Genomic DNA, 23,544 nt, shown 5'->3' on the forward strand with positions numbered 1-23,544 from the left:
GCTGTGCTCTCTAACTTAAGCATATGGTCACCCAAAATTGGAATTCTGCTAAATTTACCCTTTGCAACAGAGATTCGCTTGGCAAGGGTGGGAAATGATTCAGAGTCAGGAAGGCATATTTGACCTAGGAATCCCTCCAGACAGGACTGCAATGTCTCGTCAGTGATTGTATGGGGCGTTCCTGGAAATGAAGGGACAAAACTGCTTTGGGGATGGATCTTTGTCAAACCACTGGTCTGCCTCGTCCAATATTGTTTCCATTGACTGAGACAATTTGGGGCTAGGTAGACTCCAGGGATCTCGGGCGTTGGCGGCGCCTCCCCAAATTGCATGGGAAATGGGTTAGAGTCCAGTGTTTCCTAACCTTGGTTCTCCAGCTGGTTTTCGACTACAACTCCCATCATTCCTAGTTACCAAGGCCCAGTGGTCAGGGGTGATGGGAATTCCAAAGCAATTGCTCTGTTCCGAACTTAAGAATGGAAAGTTTAATGCTGGTGGTCAACTAAAGAGGTTTGAAGACTCTCTAAAGGCAAATCTTAAAAAATGTTGTATAAACACTGACAATTGGGAAACACTGGCCTGTGAGCGCTCCAATTGGAGAACAGTCTTTACCAAAGGTGTCATGGGCTTTGAAGATGCTTGAACTCAGGACGAAAGGGAGAAATGTGCTAAGAGGAAGGCATGCTTGGTAAACCCTCACCATGATCAACTCCCGCCCGGAAACCAATGTCCCCACTGTGGAAGGACATGTGAATCCAGAATTGGCCTCCACAGTCACTTACGGACTCACTTTTAAAACCGTGTTTATGAAAGACAATCTTACTCGGCTAATAGGGATTGCCAAAGAGAGAAGAAGGTGTTTGAAGCCAAGTACACAGATAAAAGCCATATAGGTTTCCTGTAGCTGCTTGAGAAATACTCCAGTCTGATGCCCTTTCCCTCCATCCACCTTCCATCTGAAGCTGCTGTCGAGCTGAGACGGCTGCATTTCAGGCAGCTGTTGCACATGTGCAAACGACAGCAGAGACTCGCCAGTCAAAGATTCCAGTAGATCCACACCATACCTTTAAAGCCCATCCAATGGGATTCATTCAAATGAAAAGCGGCACAGAAATATAATAAATCAAATCAAATCGATGCACATTTAAGGCGCATGGCTTTCCCATCCTAGAATCCTGGGAACTGTAGTTTCCCCCTCACAGAGCAACAATTCACAGCGCCCTTAACAAACTGCAGTTCCCAGGATGTGGTGGGGGAGCAGTGCCAGATTTAGCGCTATGCAGGTAGTTCCTCTGTACAGGGCAGCAAGCCGAGGGAGTGCAAAATAAAATAATAATAATAATAATAATAAATAATAATAATAATAATAATAATAATAATAATAATAATAATAATAATAATGTATAAAGAAATTATTGTGGAAAATAAGATGTTTAGGTGGGTGCCAAATTGCTCAGGGTAACATAATCAGGCATCTGCACAGCATGACCAATCCAAAGAAGTTGATGTTGAAGAATCATTGCTTCGACACTGGTGATCTTTGCTTCTTCCAGTACACTGGCATTTGTTCGCCTGCCTTCCCAAGTGATGTCTAATTTTATTCAGAGACACCATTGATGGAATCTTTCCATCAACACCAGCAGTGGGAGCACACCAGCGTTGGAGGAAACAGTACCTTAGCTTGCTTCTAAGCAATGCACAGAAGCTCAGACTGCACTACTGCTTGCTATACTCCAGATGATGGGAATTCTAGTCCAAAAACAGTTGAAGATCCAAGGCTGGGAAACACTGGTTTAGACTAAACTGAAAGAGATCAAAACAGATTGAGACTAAACTGTAGGGAGCACCCGCTGATGGCCCTCAAGGTTTATATCCCCCCCCCCCGGAACTCTCTCCCAGGCCTCACCACTCTCTGGCTCCCATATCTTTGTCTGGTGGGAACATGTCCTTGAACTCTGATGTTGCCACTTAATTGCCTGAATAGAGGACAGAGGAGGTGTTGGTGTATGTAGAACGGAGCCTACTGTTGTCGTTGGCATCCGTCTGTCTCTAAAGACAATGGAGTGCATCTCCTCAGGCAAAGTCAAACCACTGTGTTAGCAGCACCAAAGTGACCTCCCTGGAGCTGCTCTGTTGAGAAGACCCCTGTCTTGGGCTCACTGATGTGGTCCAACAGACCAGCTTGGCTGCAGGAGTTGCCAGAAGGAGGCGTACAAGGCTCCATCCAATCGTCTTAGGGACTCCAGATTTGTGTAGGGTTTACTCCTTAGCCTTTTCTCCTCCTAAAGATCTCCCACAAGGCAGCAGAGGTTTAGTATCAGAGTATTCCTTCTTCTAGATGGGCTATTTTCCCAGGTGGGTGAGCCCAGACCCTCCAAATATCCCTATTTTCCAGGGACTGTCCCAGATTTACAGAAGCCGTCCCAGTTTCTGATTTGATCCCTGAATGTCCCGCTTTTCTTTAGGATGTCCCAATTTTCATCGGAGATATGTTCAAGGGTATGGCGTTATCCCGCACCTGAGCCATCTTACGGCAGCCCTGTACAGTCATACCTCATGTTACGTTTGCTTAATGTTATGTTTTTTCAAGTTGCATCCCGCGGCGACCCGGAAGTACTGGAAAGGGTTACTTCTGGGTTTTGCTGCTCACGCATGCGCAGTAGCGCTAAATCGTGCTTCGCACATGTGCACAAGCGCCAAATCACGCGCACCTGCGCAGATATGGTGCTTCAGGTTGCGGGCTTTTCATGTTGTGAACGGGCCTCTGGAACGGATCCCGTTCGCAACCAGAGGTACCACTGTCTAGGGAAGTTTTTAAATGCTTAATGGTTTATTATGCTTTTATATATGTTGGAAACCGCCCAGAGTGGCTGGAACAACCCAGTCAGATGGGCAGGGTATAAATATTATAATTATTATTATGGAGTAGGCCATCCTTATTTTCATGGGAGAAATGTTGGAGAGTATGTGAGCCCTGTCTGCCTCTCACTTCCCTCTGCAGCATGTGAAGAAACCGCCTTCTTGATTGGTGGACCCACTATTGGTCTCATCTGATCAATTCACTGGAGCTTGTCTTTAGGCAAAGTCCCTAACTCACTACGGGTTTGAGACCCATCTGCTACCTCCACCTGGTTTAGCCGGCAAATCAAAGCCATTCCTGGGATTGTGGCTGCTGTTGCATGCTGACAGCTTATTTAGGAAGCCACAGGTGAGAGCTGAGTGCAAGGTGGGAACCAGAGGTGGGCAAACTACCCAAAAAGGGGCACAAATATTCCCTCACCCAATGTGTCACCCCTCTCCTAACACCCCAAGCCTACTGTGCAATGGGAAAGTTTACATTCGCTGCTCTTCCCCACTTCTGCCTCTGGCCTCGGCCACCCCTGGCATGTGGCCTCTGGAAAGCTGTCCAAATGGGAATGTGTCCCTTAGGCTCACAAACGTTCCCTTTTCCTTTACTACCCCTTGCCTTGGAGTTCAGACCCGGAGCTGTGAAGGAAGGCTACTGCGCACAGCCGTCCTGCGCCACCATAACCTTCCTCCGCGCGTTCATTACCGCGCCCGCTTGCGCAGGGCTCTCCCCGCTTTCCTTCTGCAGGAGGCGAAAAGGCGTCTCTTTTGTGCGTGCAAGAAAAGCCCGGAAAGTCCAGACGAAGGCGGCACGCCTCCTTTCAGCTAAGCGCGAACACGCCAGCAATGCAAGCAGGAACTCCCCCAGTGCAAACAATCATAAAGAGCCCATCCCTGGCAGGCGGTTCTCTCCACTCCTTTTTCTTTTTTGGCAATGAATTACGGGATCTCTCTCTCTCTCCGGAACGCTTTTTCTTAAGGAAACCCAGCGTGCTGCGTCTCAGCGAAACGCCTCCCTAGCGACGCCAACGCCGGGCGCGCTGAGAGCTTTCCTTCTTTCCCAAAGGATGCGGCCAATCTTTCAGTCTAGCCTACCTCACAGGGTTGTTGTTGTGAGGATAAATTTAGGGAGGTGCGCTTGCTGAATTAAGAATAGATAGGATTTTATGTGTGTGTAAACAGGTAAATGTTTAATGCCATCCCTGTACATATAGCTCCCTACAGACGAGAAATCAGGCACCGCCCGAACCAAACGACTGTTAAAATACCTTTTTTTAACAGTTCTGCATAGTTCTGGTGTTCGCTCAAGGGCGCGAAATCTCGCAGGGGTTTAAAAAGTATTTGGAATTAATTGGGGGTTATGCGGCAGCGTTGTCTTTCTGTCTTTCTGTGTGTGTTTTGCACAGCATGTCCGCGACTGGACCTAACGGTCAGGGGTACCTTTACCTTTTACATAAATCAGAGACCTTGCTGGACCAGACTGAGCGTTCACTCACCTCTCTGGCTTCTGCCTTCTTAACACTCACCAGTCAAATGCTCCAAGGGGAGCTCACAGAAGGTAACCACACCACTTCTGCCCTTTCTCTCCACCTGCTGTAACTCCGAGGTACACTGCCTTTGGCCATGGAGGTTCCATCTAGCTTACCATGTCTTACAGCCATTGACCGGGCTATCATGTCTCCCGTGATCTTGCCTGGCCGTGGAAGCCGCACGTTGCTGCGCTCCTGCCGGCGCGCGCCCCTCGAAGAAACGCTCGACTCTTTCCTTCTGCTCTGATACCTCACCCGCGGCCACCGGCCGAATATTCTGACAATATACCCGCCTTGCCTTTGCTCCTAGCGACCTGTGCCAGGCTTTTAGCAAGCTTCGCACGCTGGAAACAGGTGCCAGGGGAGTCTGAGCAAAAAGGACAATGGTTTGCAAAGAGGCGCTTTGGAAAGGCGCGGGGAGCGCTTCAATCTTTGTGTGTGTGCTTATTTCTTTTTAATTAAAAAAGGAAAAGCTCCCTCCCCGTAGGAAAGGACAGAGACGACTAAAGCTCCTCCTCCTCCTTCTCCTCCTTCGCCTCCAGCAACAGTTTGGCTCCCCAAGGAGCGCGCGCCGGAGATTCCCCGCCACGCCAAGTGGCTGCGCGTAAAGGGGGCGGCGGAGGAAGGAGGGAGCAGGCTGGAGACACCAGACATCCGGGCCCTTTGCACATTCCTGATCTCTCCCACCACCCCTCCTTTCCTAGCCCCTTTGCTGCAGCCGCCACCTCCACAGCCTGGAGAGAGAGAAAGAGAGAGGAAGGTGGAGGACGCCAGCCAGCCGCTAGCCAGCCAGTCCTTCGAGGCTGCCCAAGTTCGGCGGCAGGTGCTGCCGCGTCCGCCTGCGCCAAGGCGCGCCGAGCCGCCCTGGGTGCCCAGCAGTCGCTGTCACAGCCCGGGGAAGCGGACAGCGGCCGCGGCGACGAGGAGAAGGCGCGCCTCCGCCGCGGCTGCCCAGGAGGAGCCGGGCCGAGAGGATTCTCCCACCTGCAGGCAGCCTCGCCGCCAGGTTGGTGCCGCTGCTTCCTTCTTTTCCATCCATCCATCGAGTCTCCTCTCTCCGCCCTCCTTTGGTCGGCGGTGGTAGCAACTGCCGCCGGTTTCCCCCGCTGGCGAGGGAGGGTTTCGTCGCAGGTCCGGGAGGGAGGGAGGCAAGGCGAGCCGGGCGCCGGGCAGCGGACAGCGGCCACTGGCCCCGTGCCAGCCGGATCAGGGTTTGCGCACGGAGCTGTTGCGCGCAACGGTGGCGTGAGCGCACAGGTGGTTGGTGGGTTTTTCGTCTCCTATTCTCCTTTTCTTTCCTTCTTAAGAAGGAAGTTTTTGGGTGCAGTAGTTTTTCCGAGAGAATCCGAGTGGATTTGAAATGCGCCCGCGTGGAGCGTTTTCCCACAAACCTTCATTCTCCGTTTTTGTTTGAATTTGCAAGGAAGCTGTCTCGTGGTGTGGGGAGCTGGCAAATGGGAAAGCCGTTTCGTTTGCAGCGCTTTTCGATGTGCGGCGCTTCTCGTTTCGATCAGACTTTTCCGGCTTACCCTTTAAAAAAACAACACCCCCACCAAATTGACATTTCCCAAATAAAATAAAACCCAGCGTCAGTACTTAAAACATACTGTCCAGAGGTCGGTAGATGTATCGCCATATGCAGCAGGCAAAAGCAAGGAAATTTATGGCCTTTCAGGAAAAACGACCCTCCAAAATGAGTAAGGGGAGGCAGGTGGCTGATTGTTCTCGGTAGCCGCAGTAGCAAAACATCTCAGACGGTACCGGATATTGAAAAAACGAGTTGGCTTTCCGACTAGATTTTTTCGTGTCCTCCCTTCATTTGGAGAACGGTGGCTGACCTGGAGGGGTTTTTCTGACATCGGTGCCTGTTTCCTTGAAAGGGACGACAGCCCTGTGAGGTAGGCTGGCTGGAACAAGAGAGAGCTTGTGTCATGTCTTGAGCAGGGTTTTTGAACGTTGGACTTCGGTGGTCATAACATCACTTCAGGGATACAGATCCGTGCACACTTACTTAGGAGTAAGTGCTACTGAACCCAATGTGACTTTATTTCTGGTAAGCTGCTACAGGGTATCACTGTAAAGGTGGGAGTTCTGTGCACACTTTGGAGTGTAAGCCATATGAGACGCAGGTGGGCTTACTTCCGTGTAAACATGGGGTGCATCAGGTTGCAATTATACTGGGACCCTCTTATTTTCCATTCTTGGACGTTGTAAATTGTCAGATTGCCAGAATAACAGGATTATTATTATTTTAGCTGCAAGTAAGCTTTTTGTTTGTTGTTTAACAGATGCAACTTTGTGACCAGGGCTGCAATCCCACACATTCTTCCTTGAGACAAAAGGCTTACTTCTGAGTAAGCATGGTGTAGGATTGCACTGAAGTCTAAGTGGATTTTTCCTATGAAACAGGTTGTCTAGGAAGTCCTGTGACCTTGTTATCCGGAGGCTTTGTATTAATGCCCCTTAGGGATATTTTATGGAATCTAATTGTAGTGTAGGGAGAACCAGATAACAGGTAATTCTGGAAGTCTCTCATTACTCCTAACAATGCCATCCTGTGCATGTCTATTCAGAAGTAAGACCCACTGAGTTCAGGTCTGTGAGCAAAGGATTGCAACCTCAGCGTGCATTCTCTTAATTTCACCCCCAGAGGAACAAAGAGAAACAATTGGAAGAATTGCTTATTTTCAATCGGCCTCATCTTTGAAAAAGTCCCTTTGCAAATAAGGTCAAATGTTATTACAAGTGAATTATTACTGAGAACGTTTGATTTTTTTTGGGTGTGTGCAGGGCTGCAATCTGAAAAGGACAATTGCTAGGAAGTAGGTTGGATTGGAGGGACACGGGTGGCGCTGTGGGTTAAACCACAGAGCCTAGGACTTGCCAATCAGAAGGTCGCATTGTTCGGTCCCTGCTCCTGCCAACCTAGCAGTTCGAAAGCACGTCAAAGTGCAAGTAGATAAATAGGTACCAGTCCGGCAGGAAGGTAAACTGCATTTCCGTGTGCTGCTCTGGTTCGCCAGAAGCGGCTTAATCATGCTGGCCACATGACCCGGAAGGTGTACTCCGGCTCCCTCGGCCTGTAAAGCGAGATGAGTGCCACAACCCCAGAGTCGGTCACGACTGGACCTAATGGTCAGGGATCCCTTTACCTATTAGGTTGGATTGGACTCAAACTGGCTTTTAACATATTTAGGCTACAATCCTGTGCATGCCTATTCAGGAGTAAGCTCCCTTACATTTAATGGGACATAGGATTTGGCTACATGTCATGCCATTTAGGAACATTATCTATTTCTATCTATCTATCATCTATCTATCTATCATCTATCTATCTATCTATCTATCTATCTATCTATCTATCTATCTATCTATCATCTATCTATCTATCTATCTATCTATCTATCTATCTATCTATCATCTATCTATATCTATCTATCTATCATCTATCTATCTATCTATCTATCTATCTATCTATCTATCTATCTATCTATCATCTATCTATCTATCTATCTATCATCTATCTATCTATCTATCTATCTATCATCTATCTATATCTATCTATCTATCTATCTATCTATCTATCTATCTATCATCTATCTATCATCTATCTACCTGTAATCCACAAGGACATATTCAGTGACTACCGGTCACCACGGCTACACAGAATCCCCTTGCTCAAAGGCTGAAATCTAGTTTTTAGGGTGACACAGCTGGCTTCTCTGCATGACCTGTTTGTTGAGCATCCATCTGGATTTGCTTGTGTGGAGCTTATATATCTTCCGGTCCATGGATCGTTTATCCCACACTCAATGTGCATTTTCTCACCACTTTCCTAACTGCAAAAGACGGAGCGGGTTTTTGGGGTGTGTTTTTGGATTTGTTTCACCTGAGTGCCAGAGCACTTTAATAGCACAAACCTACATTCCTGGCCTGATTTTGGATTCCCACACAATACTGGTAGCCTAGGGGTGACTGGCATTAGATTATGATTGGCCGCTGAGGAAACAGGATGCTGGACCAGGTGGGCTTTTGGTCTGATCCATCAGGGCTGCTTTTACATCCTTAATCCCTTGCCTACCAAGAGCATGGTGTAGATTCTGGAACAGAAGCGGGTTCGAGTGCAGGTACCGGGGGGAGGGTTTCCCCAGCCCCTTGAATGGCTGCTGGCCTTACAGCCTTACAGCCCTGTTGACTCCCTTGGCCAAAGGGAATCACCATAGCTCAGTGGCAGAGAAAGGTCGCTGGTAGGAATGACCTGGAGGAGGAGGAGAAGAAGGAGAAGAAGAAGAGTTTGGGCTTGATATTCCACCTTTCACTCCCCTTAAGGAGTCTCAAAGCAGCTAAGAATCTCCTTTCCCTTCCTCCCCCACAACAAACACCCTGTGAGCTGAGTGGGGCTGAGAAACTTCAGAGAAGTGTGACTAGCCCAAGGTCACCCAGCAGCTGCATGTGGAGGAGTGGGGAAGCGAACCCGGTTCACCAGATTACGAGTCCACTGCTCTTAACCGCTACACCAAGCTGGCTAGAGCTACTGCCAGTTAGTTTAGACAGTACGGAGCTCTGATTTGCTATAAGGATCCTTAAGGGAAGGCTCATAAACAGCGTCAGCAAGAAATATAGTGGTTGAGGCTGGAAGGTAAAGTGAGTAAGCAGTACAGTGGTACCTCGGGTTACATATGCTTCAGGTTACAGACTCCGCTAACCCAGAAATAGTGCTTCAGGTTAAGAACTTTGCTTCAGGATGAGAACAGAAATTGTGCTCCGGCAGCGCAGCAGCAGCAGGAGGCCCCATTAGCTAAAGTGGTGCTTCAGGTTAAGAATAGTTTCAGGTTAAGTACAGACCTCCGGGATGAATTAAGTACTTAACCTGAGGTACCACTGTACATGGGATGAATGAAAGTAGTGTGTGTGAATGGGAGTAACCCCCAAATTTAATTGACTACCAAGATTGCCTATTCCAAGCTAAGATACTGTGTTGGTACTCCCTTGATCCTCTGTCACAGCCTTTGCCAGCCATATTTCTCTTAAATTGGTAGCATATTGTGGGAGATGCCCTTGCAAGACCTGAGGTGCTTAACATAAACTTGTCTCAACCTGGACTGCCTTGCTGTCTAGCCCAAAGCCTAGCCTTACGAAGCCTCCTTTGCCATTGGGATTGAGCTGAATGCATCTTAACCGCCCCTCCCCTGGTTTAATGGGTTGCATTCTGGGTGGGGGGCACCCTATCACTTGGCTCGTTCCTCCGTAGGTGGCATTGGCAGGGATGGATTGCTGAGGAGGTGGAGGCAATGGCCTCCTCCGTCAGATCATAGAATCGTAGCATGGTAGAGTTCGAAGGGTCATCTTCTCCGACCCCGTGCAATGCGGGAATCTTTTGCCCAACGTGGGATTTGAACCCATGACCCATGAGATTAAGAGTCTCATGCTCTACTGATTGAGCTACCAAGATCTTCCTGCTGCTGCTGCTGCTACAGTAAGGCATGTTGCAGCAGCAGTATCATAGCTGTCAACTTACAGATTTGAAAATAAGGGACCAGCAGTCTCGAAAATAAGGGATCCTCAGCCAAAATAAGGGATTTTAGTCAACCAGCAGCCAAATGAAGCCTCAAACGGTGGTTCCCATAGTGCAGCAACCCGGCAAAGGGGATGCTGCAAGGAAAACCACCATCACCTCTCCGCTGGGAAGCACTGAGCAAAGGCAAGTCCCCAGGCAACACGGCGTATTTGATCAGCACAAGGCATGCAAGCTCCACCCCCCAGTTGTTCTTAGGCTTCTTATTGGGTGAGCAACGCAGCCAAGCAACACAGTTGGAGCCTCCCTCCTCCCTGGCCAGCAGGGAGGGAGGGAGAGGAGCTGCTTCCTTTGAAACCCGGGAAATTTAAGGGACATCATCAATAAGGGACAGCAGCGGGACATGGCGCTAGGATAAGGGACTGTCCTGCCAAATAAGGGACTCTTGACAGCTATGAGCAGTATTGTATCTGGCAGAGATGCTGAAGGCCCTGCCTCCTTCTGCATAGAGACATACTGATGGCTCTCTGCCTCTTGAACTTTCCAGTCTACACATGCCCCCTAGAGGACAGCAGAAGCCTAGCACGACTTCAGGTCGCAAACCTGTCATTGGAGTTTATTTACAGTGCTTCTTAACTTGCTCTCCATTGCAAAAATAAAAAATATCTCTATGCTAGTTGTGGGCAGGCCATTCAGACTTCATGTTCAGTCTTGGGTTTGGAAAAGTTGGTGTTTCTTTCTTTTTCTTTTCTTTTCTTTTCTTTTCGAAACAAGCAATAAGCCATGATGCTGTTCTGTAGCAATATCCTTCCCTCGAGGCTCCTTATCACATTTGCAGCTCTCTCTCTCCCCTTCCTTCCTGTGCGCTGCAGGTCCCTAAATTATAGAAAATAAAGACGGAACAGCCCTATTAGGTCAGCCAGCCTGTCTTCCCTCCTAGCCAGAGAGGAGATTCTCCCCTGCGGTGCTCTTGAGTGCTTTCTCCTGCCAGTCAAAGACTTCAGATCCTTTTTCCTGGAGGGTTTTGGCCAGCTTGCTCTCTTATTCTCCTGGAAGATAGCAACACCATCTCTGCTTAATAGCTTTTGCACAGAGCGAGAAACAATAGTTGAATGAGAACTCCTTTCTCAGTTAAGATAGCCTCCTAGGGTGCATTGTGGAAATTGCAACGTAATTTTTTTTTAAAGCAACAACCCCGTTTGCTCAACCTTGTGCATTAAGAACAGGTGTCGCTTTCCAGAGAACTGCTGTTAGGACTGATCACTGCTCTTCCCCTCGCTCCTCTGTGCTAAATTTCACAGTGTCTCTCTTTAAGACGCAGGACTGCTTGAAATTGATTGCAAAGCTTCCGTAGACGTTAATAGGAGGAAAGGTTCAAGGCACTGCTGTGTGAACAAGAGGCAGACTTTTTTTTAGCTTATTACGGACATAATTGCAACACCTCTGTAGGCCAATTCCTCTGAGCCATGTTAGGCTCGGAACTGTGGCTGGAACTGTGGAAAAGTTAGAGGAAGGGGGGGAGAGGGGAGAGTTTGGCACATTCCATTTCCTAAGCTGAAGAGTTTTCCTGCAAATTTCCCAATTAGCCATGATTACGACCCATCAAGAACAGGAGGGGGAGCTCTCATCGCATTTGCCAATGCAGCAGTTGGAATGAAGAGGAGGAAAAGAGATTGGATCAATTCGTTGTGGTTAGGTCTATCAAGGGGTAGTCATCATAATAGGTAAAAATGGAACTTCCATATACGGTGGCAGTCTATCTCTCAATACCAGATAGGTAAAGGGACCCCTGTAGGTCCAGTCGCGGATGACTCTGGTGTTGCGGCGCTCATCTCGCTCTATGGGCCGAGGGAGCCAGCGTTTGTCCACAGACAGCTTCCGGGTCATGTGGCCAGCATGACTAAGCCGCTTCTGGCAAACCAGAGCAGCACACGGAAACGCCGTTCACCTTCCTGCCGGAGTGGTATCTATTTATCTACTTGCACTTTTATGTGCTTTCGAACTGCTAGGTTGGCAGGAGCAGGGACCGAGCAACGGGAGCTCACCCCATCGCGGGGATTCGAACCGCCAACCTTCTGATCGGCAAGCCCTAGGCTCTGTGGTTTAACCCACAGCACCACCCGCGTCCCTCAATACCAGATGCTGGAGTTGAATTGCATCACCTTTATTCCCTTGCCCATACATTTCCCAGCCACTGTTGGAATGGAAAAGGAGTGGCCCAGCTCGGAGAACCTGGAGATATTAATCAGAGAGACAAATATTTCCCCACTGTGGATCCCTCAATCGCCAAGACAACACCATCCGTGCACAAAAATGAGATATCAGCAGGCTTGGGGGAGACCCAAGGTTTGCAGAAGTATTCCCCCCCCCCAGAGTGAGTAAGCTCCCCCACAAAACAGCCCAGTGAAGTCTGCGCATGCTCAATGTCCCCAGAACGTTGGGTGTTTTTGGAGGGAGGTGGGAACGGAAAACCTGGGTGTGTGTGGATTGGAGTTGCCTGGAAAAGGGTCAGGCTGGCTGGCTAGAACCCCAAACATCACATTGCAATATTTTGTGGGAGGGGTTCTAACTCAGGGTGGTTGCTGTTTTTGGTTGCTGTTCAGCCTGGAGAGTTCACAGGCTACTGGTATTTGCAAAATGGATAGTTTTGCCAGTGTGCCTTCAGTGGGTTATTCGCCTCCTATTTTATATTTTCTCCCTTCCGAACCAAGAGTAGGTTGGTGCTGGATGCAATTGGTGCCCCATGGATCCTATGTTGCTGGGATGTCACCACAAAAGGCTTTGTAGGTGGGGGGGGGGTCTCCTAAAATGGTTTGGGGATGCTCTCTCCAGGGAAACTCGCCTAGCTCCACCATGGTCACTTTTTATTCGACAAGCTAAGACGTTTCTGTTTACTCAGGTCTTTGGTAGTTAAGCTAACCTCTACCATAACGCTTCTATTTTATTGGCCTCATTGTGGTGCTGGATGAGCATTTTAGGAAATCTGTACAGTACTCTATTGTACATTAAAAAAAGAATTATAGCTTTTAATTTATGTGTTTGCATTTTATCTCGTAAAGTTGCTTTGAGGCTGCATACACCATACATTTAAGGCACATTATTCCCCCCCTGAGAATCCTGGGAACTGTAGTTTGTGGTGGTGTTGGGAATTGTAGCTCTGTGAGGGACAAACTACGCTTCCCAGGATTCTCAGGGGGAACGAATGCGCTTTAAATGTATGGTGTGTGCAGCTTGAGACCTCTTTTGTATAAAGCGACAAACAAATGGAAATAATAATGATGATAGTATTAAAGGTAAAGGTAAAGGGACCCCTGACCATTAGGTCCAGTCGTGGCCGACTCGGGGGTTGCGGCACTCATCTTGCTTTATTGGCCAAGGGAGTACAGCTTCCGGGTCATGTGGCCAACATGACTAAGCCGCTTCTGGCGAACCAGAGCAGCACATGGAAACGCCGTTTACCTTCCCGCCAGAGCGGTACCTATTTATCTACTTGCACTTTGACGTGCTTTCGAACTGCTAGGTTGGCAGGAGCAGGGACTGAGCAACGGGAGCTCACCCCATCACGGGGATTCGAACTGCCGACCTTCTGATCGGCAAGTCCTAGGCTCTGTGGTTTAACCCACAGCGCCACCTGCGTCCCTCAATACCAGATGCTGGAGTTGAATTGCATCTCCTTTATTCCCTTGCCCATACATTTCCCAGCCACTGTTGGAATGGAAAAGGAGGGGCCCAGCTCGGAGAACCTGGAGATATTAATCAGAGAGACAAATATTTCCCCACTGTGGATCCCTCAATTGCCAAGACAACACCATCCATGCACAAAAATGAGATATCAGCAGGCTTGGGGGAGACCCAAGGTTTGCAGAAGTATTCCCCCCCCCAGAGTGAGTAAGCTCCCCCACAAAACAGCCCAGTGAAGTCTGCGCATGCTCAATGTCCCCAGAACGTTGGGTGTTTTTGGAGGGAGGTGGGAACGGAAAACCTGGGTGTGTGTGGATTGGAGTTGCCTGGAAAAGGGTCAGGCTGGCTGACTAGAACCTCAAACTTCACATTGCAATATTTTGTGGGAGGTCTTCTAACTCAGGGTGGTTGCTGTTTTTGGTTGCTGTTCAACCTGGAGAGTTCACAGGCTATTGTTATTTCCAAAATGGATAGTTTTGCCAGTGTGCCTTCAGTGGGTTATTCGCCAGCTATTTTATATTTTCTTGCTCCCGAACCAAGGGTAGGTTAGTCTTGGATTCAATTGGCGCCCCATGGATCCTATGCTGCTGGGATGTCACCACAAAAGGCTTTGTAGGTGGGGGTCTCCAAAAATGGTTTGGGGATGCTCTCTCCAGGGAAACCCGCCTAGCTCCACCATGGTCAGTTTTTATTCGACAAGCTAAGACGTTTCTGTTTACTCAGGTCTTTGGTAGTTAAGCTAACCTCTACCGTAACTCTTCTCTTTTATTGGTGTGGGATAGGACTTGCTCTCATTGTAGTGTTGGATGAGCATTTTGGGAAATCTGTACAGTACTGTATTGTACATTAAAAAAAAGAATTATAGCTTTTAATTTATGTGTTTGCATTTTATCTCGTAAAGTTGCTTTGAGGCTGCATACACCATACATTTAAGGCACATTATTCCCCCCCTGAGAATCCTGGGAACTGTAGTTTGTGGTGGTGTTGGGAATTGTAGCTCTGCAAGGGCCAAACTACGCTTCCCAGGATTCTCAGGGGGAACGAATGCGCTTTAAATGTATGGTGTGTGCAGCTTGAGACCTCTTTTGTATAAAGCGACAAACAAATGGAAATAATAATGATGATAGTATTAAAGGTAAAGGTAAAGGGACCCCTGACCATTAGGTCCAGTCGTGGCCGACTCTGGGGTTGCGGCACTCATCTTGCTTTATTGGCCAAGGGAGTACAGCTTCCGGGTCATGTGGCCAGCATGACTAAGCCGCTTCTGGCGAACCAGAGCAGCGCACGGAAACGCCGTTTACCTTTCTGCCAGAGCGGTACCTATTTATCTACTTGCGCTTTGACATGCTTTTGAACTGCTAGGTTGGCAGGAGCTGGGACCGAGGAACGGGAGCTCACCCCATCACGGGGATTCAAACCGCCGACCTTCTGATCGGCAAGCCCTAGGCTCTGTGGTTTAACCCACAGCGCCACCCGCGTCCCTAATGATAGTAATACCTGATAAAATCTTAGTGGGGAAACACAGGCACACCCAGAAACACAACCTGCCTCCTTCTTTACGTGACTCCCTTCTGTTAGGATGTGTGTTTGAGGGTGGGAATGATGTAACTTTAAATCTCTATCCCTTATGAGCTACAAGAGAGATGCCGGGCAGACAGGAAATATTGAGAGAGAGAAGGAAACACTTCAGCTGTAACAAATGGCGCTTGGCAAGCTGAGAGAAGGAGGATACGGAAAGCAGGGGAGGGGGAAAGGGAAGGGGAGGCAGGTGTTCCCAGGGAGCAGGGTGTGTCCCATTTTGTATTTTAAACTCAGCACTTGTGAGTGCTGCTAATTTTACAGCCCACTGGTGCAAAAAGGGATGCGATACTCCCTCTTTGAGTAATGTGATGTTAAGAAAGCAGCTACCTGGTCTGCACTTTAAAAAACCCACCACAACAACTGGCTAAGGGATCCGTGATTCGAAAGAAGTTTCAAAAATGCTCTGCTGTGTGTTTTTTTTTTTGTTATTTTGGGGGCTTTTGTCGTTTCCTTGCAAGGCATCGAAAGATTTGTTTGACACCGCAGTGCGTCGTATTGCAGCTTGCATTTCTTGTTTTGTAAACGGCTCAGAGACCCATCCAGATGGGCGGGGTAATAATAATAAAGTTATTATTATTATTATTATTATTATTGTTGTTGTTGTTGTTGTTGTTGTTGTTGTTGTTGTTATAGAGACTGTTTTTCAGTATATAAATATATGAAATCAACAATAAGAGCTGAACCAGATTTCCTGTAAAGAGGGGCTTAAGCTGTGCAAACAAACCAGTTTTTCAGGAGTTTGGAGGTGGCATTTCTTTGACATAATTATCCAGGGTACCCAATAGTCCCGGACTCAGTGTGGCCAAAGTTGAGCACCTTTGGGTTCTTTTGCTTTCCCCAAATTATGCTGTAATCGATGTGCATCACGCAAGACATACTGACCAAAACAGCGAGGTTATCCGTCTCGCCCTGCCAAGTGGTAAGGAGAATATGAAACACACACCAGCTGACAATGTTTGGTGGAAGAGAAATCAGTCCTGCTTTCAGGGACGGAGCTATTCTCAGCGCACAAATTATTTCAAATATTATTTTTATTGCACTGAAATATATACAGCCCTGAGGTTGTACTGCAGATGCACCTGGATTCTCTAACTGGTCTGATCCGTAAAGACAGGATCAGGTGATCCTTAGGATAGGGTTACCAGACGTCCCCAAGGTGCATGGCTTCTCTGCCAGGCAAGGTGCAAAGCCCTTCTTCTGCACCCTATGAAACATAAATGTGCAGAGTTTTTTTAAAAATTGGGAAACAGCCGCCTGCCTGTGGCTCCCAAGCCTCCCCAAATCAGTCAAAACAAAGGAGGAAGGGGGCAGGAGATCGGGCGAGTCTCGGGAGTCTCGGGCACACGGCGCGCTGTTGCCCAGTTTTTAAAAAACTCAGCGCATTTATGTTTCACAGGGTGCGAAAGAGGGGCTTTGCATCTTTATACAATATGCATGTGTGCTTGGGCCCAGGGTCTTTTGCCTCACCATCCCCACTACTGACTCCCTGTTGCTACTCAGCTTCAAAAAAACAAAAGTGTCCCCGGATTCATTGAAAAAAATGTGGCAACCATACCTTAGGACGGCATAACTCTTTCTAAAGGGGGAAAGCTCATCTCCGAAGGACTTCCCCTGCTCATCTTTGTGTACAAGACACAGTGGAGCTTTTGCTTTGCTTTGCTTTGCTTCCAGAAGCAATCTCAGAGAGCCAGGACTGTGGCCTCATCAGCCAGGGAGCTAGCACACACGATATTCTTAAGGTAATTGAACAGGTGCTAGTCTTTTTGGGGGTCTGCAGAGGTGACGACACTCGCATAGACAGTGAAGCCCTCCACCCGAAGATGAACTGTGGAAGAAGCAAGGGCAGGTCTCAATTTATCCCACCTGGGAATGGACCAAAGAGATGCCTACTGGCTAGTTGGGGCTGCCCCCTGGCGAACTCCTGCATCCCTGTTTCCTGGCATCCCCTCCAACATAACACCGAATATTCCTTCTCCAGCATTCTTCTGACTAATTTGCTTACTTTTAATGGTTAGGCAGCATTGCCGCCTGGCACGAGCGATCTGGCACAGACTGGGCAGGATTGCAGCGTGCCCGCAGATTGACCATTAAATCTCTCCCCCCCTTTTAAAGAAAAACGTATATTTTTAAAAGCTTGCCTAGCAAGCCTGCACATCAGAGGACAGCGCTATTTCTTTTGCTAGCCAGTGGGCAGCTGCGCATTAGCATGCGTGGCAAAGAAAGCAAGCCACCAGGTGATCTAAGAACGGTGCTTGCCATATGGATCTCTTGTGCAGGAAGAGCTTTGCTTTCTGGATCCGTTGCCCAGAGGCAGAAGGAATACAAGGCGCTCTGTATGTCCGCAGCACAGAGGAGAAGTGAGAGGAGGTTCAGCTAAACTTCCATGTGTGAGCCTGTTTCCATTGTGCCTATAACTTTCACATTCACCCGGTGCTATACCAGCTGCACTGGCTCCCGGTGGAGTACAGGATCAGGTTTAAGGTGCTGGTTTTAACCTTTAAAGCACTATATGGCCTAGTACCCTCGTACCTACAGGTCCGCCTCTCCTGGCATATCCCACGGAGGACCTTACAGTCTTCAAACTAAAACATCTTGGAGGTCCCGGGCCACAGGGAGGTTAGGCTGGCCTCAACCAGAGCCAGGGCTTTTTCGGCTGTGGCTCCGATCTGGTGGAACACTCTGTCACAAGGGACTAGGGCCCTGCAGGACTTGACATCTTTCCGCAGGGCCTGCAAGACAGAGCTGTTCCACCAGGCCTTTGGCCAAGGCACAGTCTGACTCCCTCCTTTGGCAATCTTCACAGAACTCTAGCCCAATGGTTGCCATCAATTTGATTTGAATTAATTTTATAATGAAATGATTTTAGAATGTTGTATTATTTTATTGTTGTTAGCCACCTTGAGCCTGGGTTCGGCTGGGGAGGGTGGGATATAAATAAATTATCATCATCATCATCTTTTTTTTTTTTTTTAAATCTGTTTATTGAGTTTTACACAAATCAACATACATTCATTTAAAACAGTAACAAAGAAAAAGCCAAAAGAAAGAAAAAAAAAGAAAAAAAGAAAAGAAAGAGAAGGAAAAAAGAGTCAATAAGCAAAAAGAAAATAAGAAAAACAAATATTACATACATGTTAACTTCCATCCAACCCGGTTTGGGTTACAGAAATTCTTATAGCTTAGTCACTGCTTACAAAATTAAATCTGTTGTTTAAACGTTGCAGGTATTAAAGTCCATCCACTGAGGTTTTTTTCACCCCTAAATTTACCTCAACATAACCCAGGAATTTACTCCAGTCATTTTTTAGTTTGGTGTTATTATGATGTCTAAGTCTCTGTGTCAGTCTCGCTAGTTCCATGTATTGGAATAGTTTTAACTGCCATTCTTCAACTGTAGGTGTATAAGATGTTTTCCAATTCTGTGCCAGTAAGAGCCTAGCCGCTGCCGTGGCATACTGGAACAGGGTTTCATCCTCTCTCTTTATCACGCCCCCTACCATTCCCAACAGGAACGCCTCCGGTGTCTTTGGGAAATTATACTTTAATATTTTCTTTAATATTTTCTTTTATAATGAAATGATTTTAGAATGTTGTATTATTTTATTGTTGTTAGCCACCTTGAGCCTGGGTTCGGCTGGGGAGGGTGGGATATAAATAAATTATCATCATCATCATCATCATCATCATCATCATCATCCTGCTGTTCTTATGTTCTTTCCCCTGGCATAGGCACAAGGGGAAACCCGCTGCGAGTTTTTAACGCTAGGTGCAGTTTGCCTTATCCCCAGGGAACGAGATAAAAAGGGGCATCAGGCAAGAATTGGGTGGAATGGGGGCATTTCTAGAAGCAAGTCTCTGGTGAGGGAGAAAGCAGAAGTGATAGCTTTGTCCCTCCTTATTGGCAAGAGCCCTCCATGGTTTTTCGGCTCCTGGGCAATGAGGATGCTGCCTCTGGGCTCGTTAATCGCCAGTGGATGAGAGCCAGCCTTGTGTCAGTCCCCTAAGAGTATTGCTGCCCCAGAACAATGGGAGAGTCCTTTCTCTTCACACAGTCTCAGCATCCACTGCAAGAAAGGGTGTTTAGTCTGGGACCCAGGGATGCTTTCTGAAAGGCTCTTTGCTGCAGAGAAGCAGAAGGTCTGGACCAGGGCAGATGCTAGCATCTAAAAACCAAACATGGAGCATAAACCCAAATAACAGAAGGGTAAAGGTAAAGGGACCCCTGACCATTAGGTCCAGTCGTGATCGACTCTGGGGTTGCGGCGCTCATCTTGCTTTATTAGCTGAGGGAGCCGGCGTACAGCTTCCAGGTCATGTGGGCAGCATGACTAAGCTGCTTCTGGCGAACCAGAGCAGCGCACGGAAACGCCATTTACCTTCCCGCTGGAGTGGTACCTATTTATCTACTTGCACTTTGATGTGCTTTTGAACTGCTAGGTTGGCAGGAGCAGGGACCGAGCAACAGGAGCTCACCCCATCACGGGGATTCGAACTGCCGACCTTCTGATCGGCAAGCCCTTGGCTCCGTGGTACTGCCTCCCTAAGGGTTACCACGCTTTTGTTTCTGGCAGAGCTGGAGTGGCTTGTGCTGCAGGGCAGGCAGATGTTCAACAGGCATAGTTCCCGCTTCGCTGCCAGGCAAATTTGCCTGAAATTTTACATCGCGAAGCACCCTGTGATCTTTGGATGAAGGGCGGCATACTGATTTAATAAATAAGTTTTAGGCTCCTTAGTGGTGAGGCCCCTGGGCTTCGGGTGGTGGTTTTGGGCCTTGTTAGGTATCCTTTAGTCTGTCTTTGAGTGAAAGGGGGTGGCATCTCATGTACCCCCGTGCGACGGCCTTTTTGCAGGGCCCGTTAGAGGGTGTTTGTGGGAGTCCCTGGCCCTAGAGTGGCAACCCCCCCCCAATCGGGCGCTGTGCGTGGCCACGCTGTGTAGGTTCACGCTTTGCAGTCTCCTCACATGGCAGCTGTCTCCCTGCATATCCTCAACCCCCTGCGTGGTTGAGAAGGATACCTTCTAAGGCCGGGTTGCCTAAATCTGAAATCTGAATTCAATAAAGTTGTGGCCAATTCGAACCCATACCTTATTGTCTGGTCTCTGCCTTTGTGTGTGGGGGGGAGGGGCCCCAAGGACAGGGTTAGCATGTGGGCCCGCAAAGTGATTTTTGAGTGGGCGCAGCCATCTTTGGAGGCTTGGCAGAGAGTGATAAAACCCTTTCTCCTCGCCTCTTTATCCGATCAGCTATTCCTTACACCCTGGCTCCCAGCCCAAGCGGCAAATAGCCTGGGAGCCTTCTGTAATCTTTGCAGATGGGGAAGGGAACTAGCTGACCTGATCTCAGCTAGTTAAGGTTGTTTTTCCCTGGCGGGTTGGATGTTGTTTGCCTGAATTTGTACCAAAGGTGTGAAGCAGACTAATTGGGGGGTAGGGTCTCCTATTTCCCCCACTAGTTTGCTTCACATCTTTGCTACAGTTCCTCATCTCTCGCACAAGGCGTGTAATTCCGGATGCCCTTTTTTATTCTGCATGGTTTGTGACGTTTTGTGCTCATGATGGTATCAGGGCAGTTGTACATGATCCCACTTTCAATACCAATACAGTGGTACCCCAGGTTAAGAACTTAATTTGTTCTGGAGGTCCATTCTTAACCTGAAACTGTCCTTAATCTGAGGTACCACATCAGCTAATGGGGCCTCCAGCTGCCGCCACGCGATTTCTGTTCTCATCCTGAAACAAAGTTCTTAACCCGAGGTACTATTTCTGGGTTAGTGGAGTCTGTAACCTGAAGCGTCTGTAACCCGAGGTACCAGTGTTGTATGGAAATAGCTTCATTTCCAATAGTGCACTTCACATAACATCCTCACGAAATCCTGTACGTCTCTTTACCACGAAGGTTCTGGGGTGTGTGTCTTGCTTTTGTTGCAGTGCAAGAGTGCCCTTCCAGACACCTTCGGTGTTGTAACATTGGGGAAGCATCGCAGAGAAATGAATAAAGCCCAATGGTGTGTGTGGATGGTTCGGCATGAATGCGCTATTACTCAGTCAACGACCCGTTGCAAAACAGCAACAACAACACACCCCCTAAGTGTCTTTTCTTTGAAACTGCCAGGAGGAAATTCATTGCCCTGATCTAATTCCCAGTCTGTTTGGGTTCTGCATCGTCTCTGGGCAGAGAGAATAGAGAGCCTCTTGGACTGTTGCTTTTGCCTGCTTTGCTTTCTCCTTCTGTTTCCCTGTGCTTTAGGAGCACACGGGGTTAATTCTGTCCAGCCGCAGGAACCTCTTCTCACCCTTCTCCAGCTGTCACTGACACCTCTGTGACTTTGGCCCTCTTCCTTATTATCTCTCATCTCTGCCTCCTGGTTGCCTGGCAACACCCATCACTGTTGACAGGACTTCGTTCTTACACACTACTTTTATATCGCACGCTCCCTCTCTTTTTATTGTTGTAAAAAAAAAAGGAGGAGAAAAAGTTAAAAATGTGCTCATTAACAGAGAGGCTTGGGCTGCCCTTGGTGAGGTCAAAGGGCATTTGGTCCCTGTTTTTTTTTTTTTAAAGTTTTTGTCCAAATGAGGGGAAGAAACTGTTTCTACACTAATGCTTTGCTACAGAAATAGATATTTGGGTTTTTTTGATTTCTCTGTCCCTGGAGCTCTGCTAGGTCACATTTAAAAATAAAGACGCAACACTGTTTGTCTTTAGATTATTAGATAACGTGACACGTCATCCATCGGTCGATTTTGCACAGACTTTCCCTGACCTGTAAAATTAGATCCTGTTATTACTGAGTTCCTGTTTCTTCCTATGTTTATGATACGGCCTTATTTTTTTTAATGTCTTATTGCTTTTATGCTGTATTTTTGCATGCCGCTTAGAGAATTTGAAATAGAAAGGGGTTTAGAAATGCTTTTGAATTGATAAATAGGTAATGCTGTCTTCCAGTTCCATAGTCACCTTAACCACTAGTCAAATGAACTATCCATGCCTTGTGTCACTCCCAGTGACCGTATGTCCTTAATCCTTGAATCTTAAACCCTTGGATCCAACTCCTAGGGGATGAGGGACCTTTGGCCCACCTCATAAAATATTTGAGGGGCTGGGCCCCCACAAAGTTGATGGGCATTGCCATTCAGATGGTGTGTGCATGCTGTGCCTTGTGATCGATTATGTGGGGCAGGGCTTACCTGGCGCCCCCCCCCCAATATTTTATTCAAGTTGGCAACCAGTCGGCTGCAGGAATTTCTGTGAGTCTTTTTGCAACAGGGCATCCTGCTCACATGGGTCTGAGGATCAAGTCCCCCACCCCGGCAAAGCTGCACAGGAACCTCAAAGTTGTCGTTGTAAAACCATATACAGTGGTACCTCGGGTTACAGATGCTTCAGGTCACAGACTCCGCTACCCCAGAAATAGTACCTCAGGTTAAGAACTTTCCTTCAGGATGAGAACAGAAATCGCGCGGCGGCGGCAGCAGGAGGCCCCATTAGCTAACGTGGTGCTTCATGTTAAGAACAGTTTCAGGTTAAGAATGGACCTCCACAACGAATTAAGTTCTTAACATGAGGTACCACTGTATATATTTATGGAGGAGGTAGCAGGAGAATCAAGTATCAAGTCTGCATGTATGCGTTTCTTGTACTTATCTCCATTGCTTTCTACAAATCATCTGAATGCAACTTACAAAATATTAAAATACATAACAAATGTATTTGAAACCCACAAATAAAACGTCAAACTGAGGACAGTCGTACCTTGGAAGTCAAACGGAATCCATTCCAGAAGTCCGTTCGACTTCCAAAACATTTCGAAACTAAAGCGCAGCTTCTGATTGGCTGCAGGAAGCTCCTACAGCCAATCGGAAGCCGCCCCGGACATTCAGCTTCCGAAAATTGTTTGAAAACCGGAACACTCACTTCCAGGTTTTGATTGTTCAGGAGCCAAGGTGTTTGAGATCCAAGGTACGACTGCAAATGTTCACTGACAAACAAGCACAAAAAGAACCAATCCTACCCCCACCTTACTAAAAGGCAAACATCAAAACAGGCTGCAATCTTAAGACCCCAAAGCCTGGGTGAACAAGAGTGTTTTTGCCTGGCTGAGAAAACACTGACAAAGTTGGCACCAGGCTAATTTCCCTAGGGAGAGCATTCCATAACCAGGGAGCTACTACTGAAAAGGCCCCCTCTCTCGTTGGTACCTATGGCATCTCCCTTGAAAGAGACATGTGGCAAGGGGCCTCTGATGAGAAATGTAGAATCTGGGAAGGTTCGTATGGAAAGAGGTGGTTCTTGAGGTATTGGGGAGCCCCGAGCCACAATACAGGTCCAAACCATTCCTTCAAATTGAGCCCAGAAGCCAGGGGTAGCTAATGCACTCAGGTCATGCTCAG

General features: G+C 47.8%; 1 protein-coding gene and 1 long non-coding RNA gene across 2 annotated transcripts in view; one reads left to right on the forward strand and one right to left on the reverse strand.

Annotated features, from left to right (window-relative positions):
- LOC309380231 overlaps positions 1–23,544 on the reverse strand; it is a 290,294-nt gene that overhangs the window by 217,427 nt on the left and 49,323 nt on the right. The gene's annotated exons all lie outside the window — the stretch shown is intronic.
- ZBTB7C (zinc finger and BTB domain containing 7C) overlaps positions 4,999–23,544 on the forward strand; it is a 248,364-nt gene continuing 229,818 nt past the window's right edge. Inside the window, exon 1 of the mRNA XM_081929754.1 lies at positions 4,999–5,382. The gene's annotated coding sequence lies outside the window, so the exon portion shown is untranslated. The remainder of the gene's footprint in view (positions 5,383–23,544) is intronic.

This window comes from Podarcis melisellensis (genome assembly GCF_964234715.1).
Source record: "Podarcis melisellensis genome assembly, chromosome: 11".
Classification (NCBI taxonomy): domain Eukaryota; kingdom Metazoa; phylum Chordata; class Lepidosauria; order Squamata; family Lacertidae; genus Podarcis; species Podarcis melisellensis.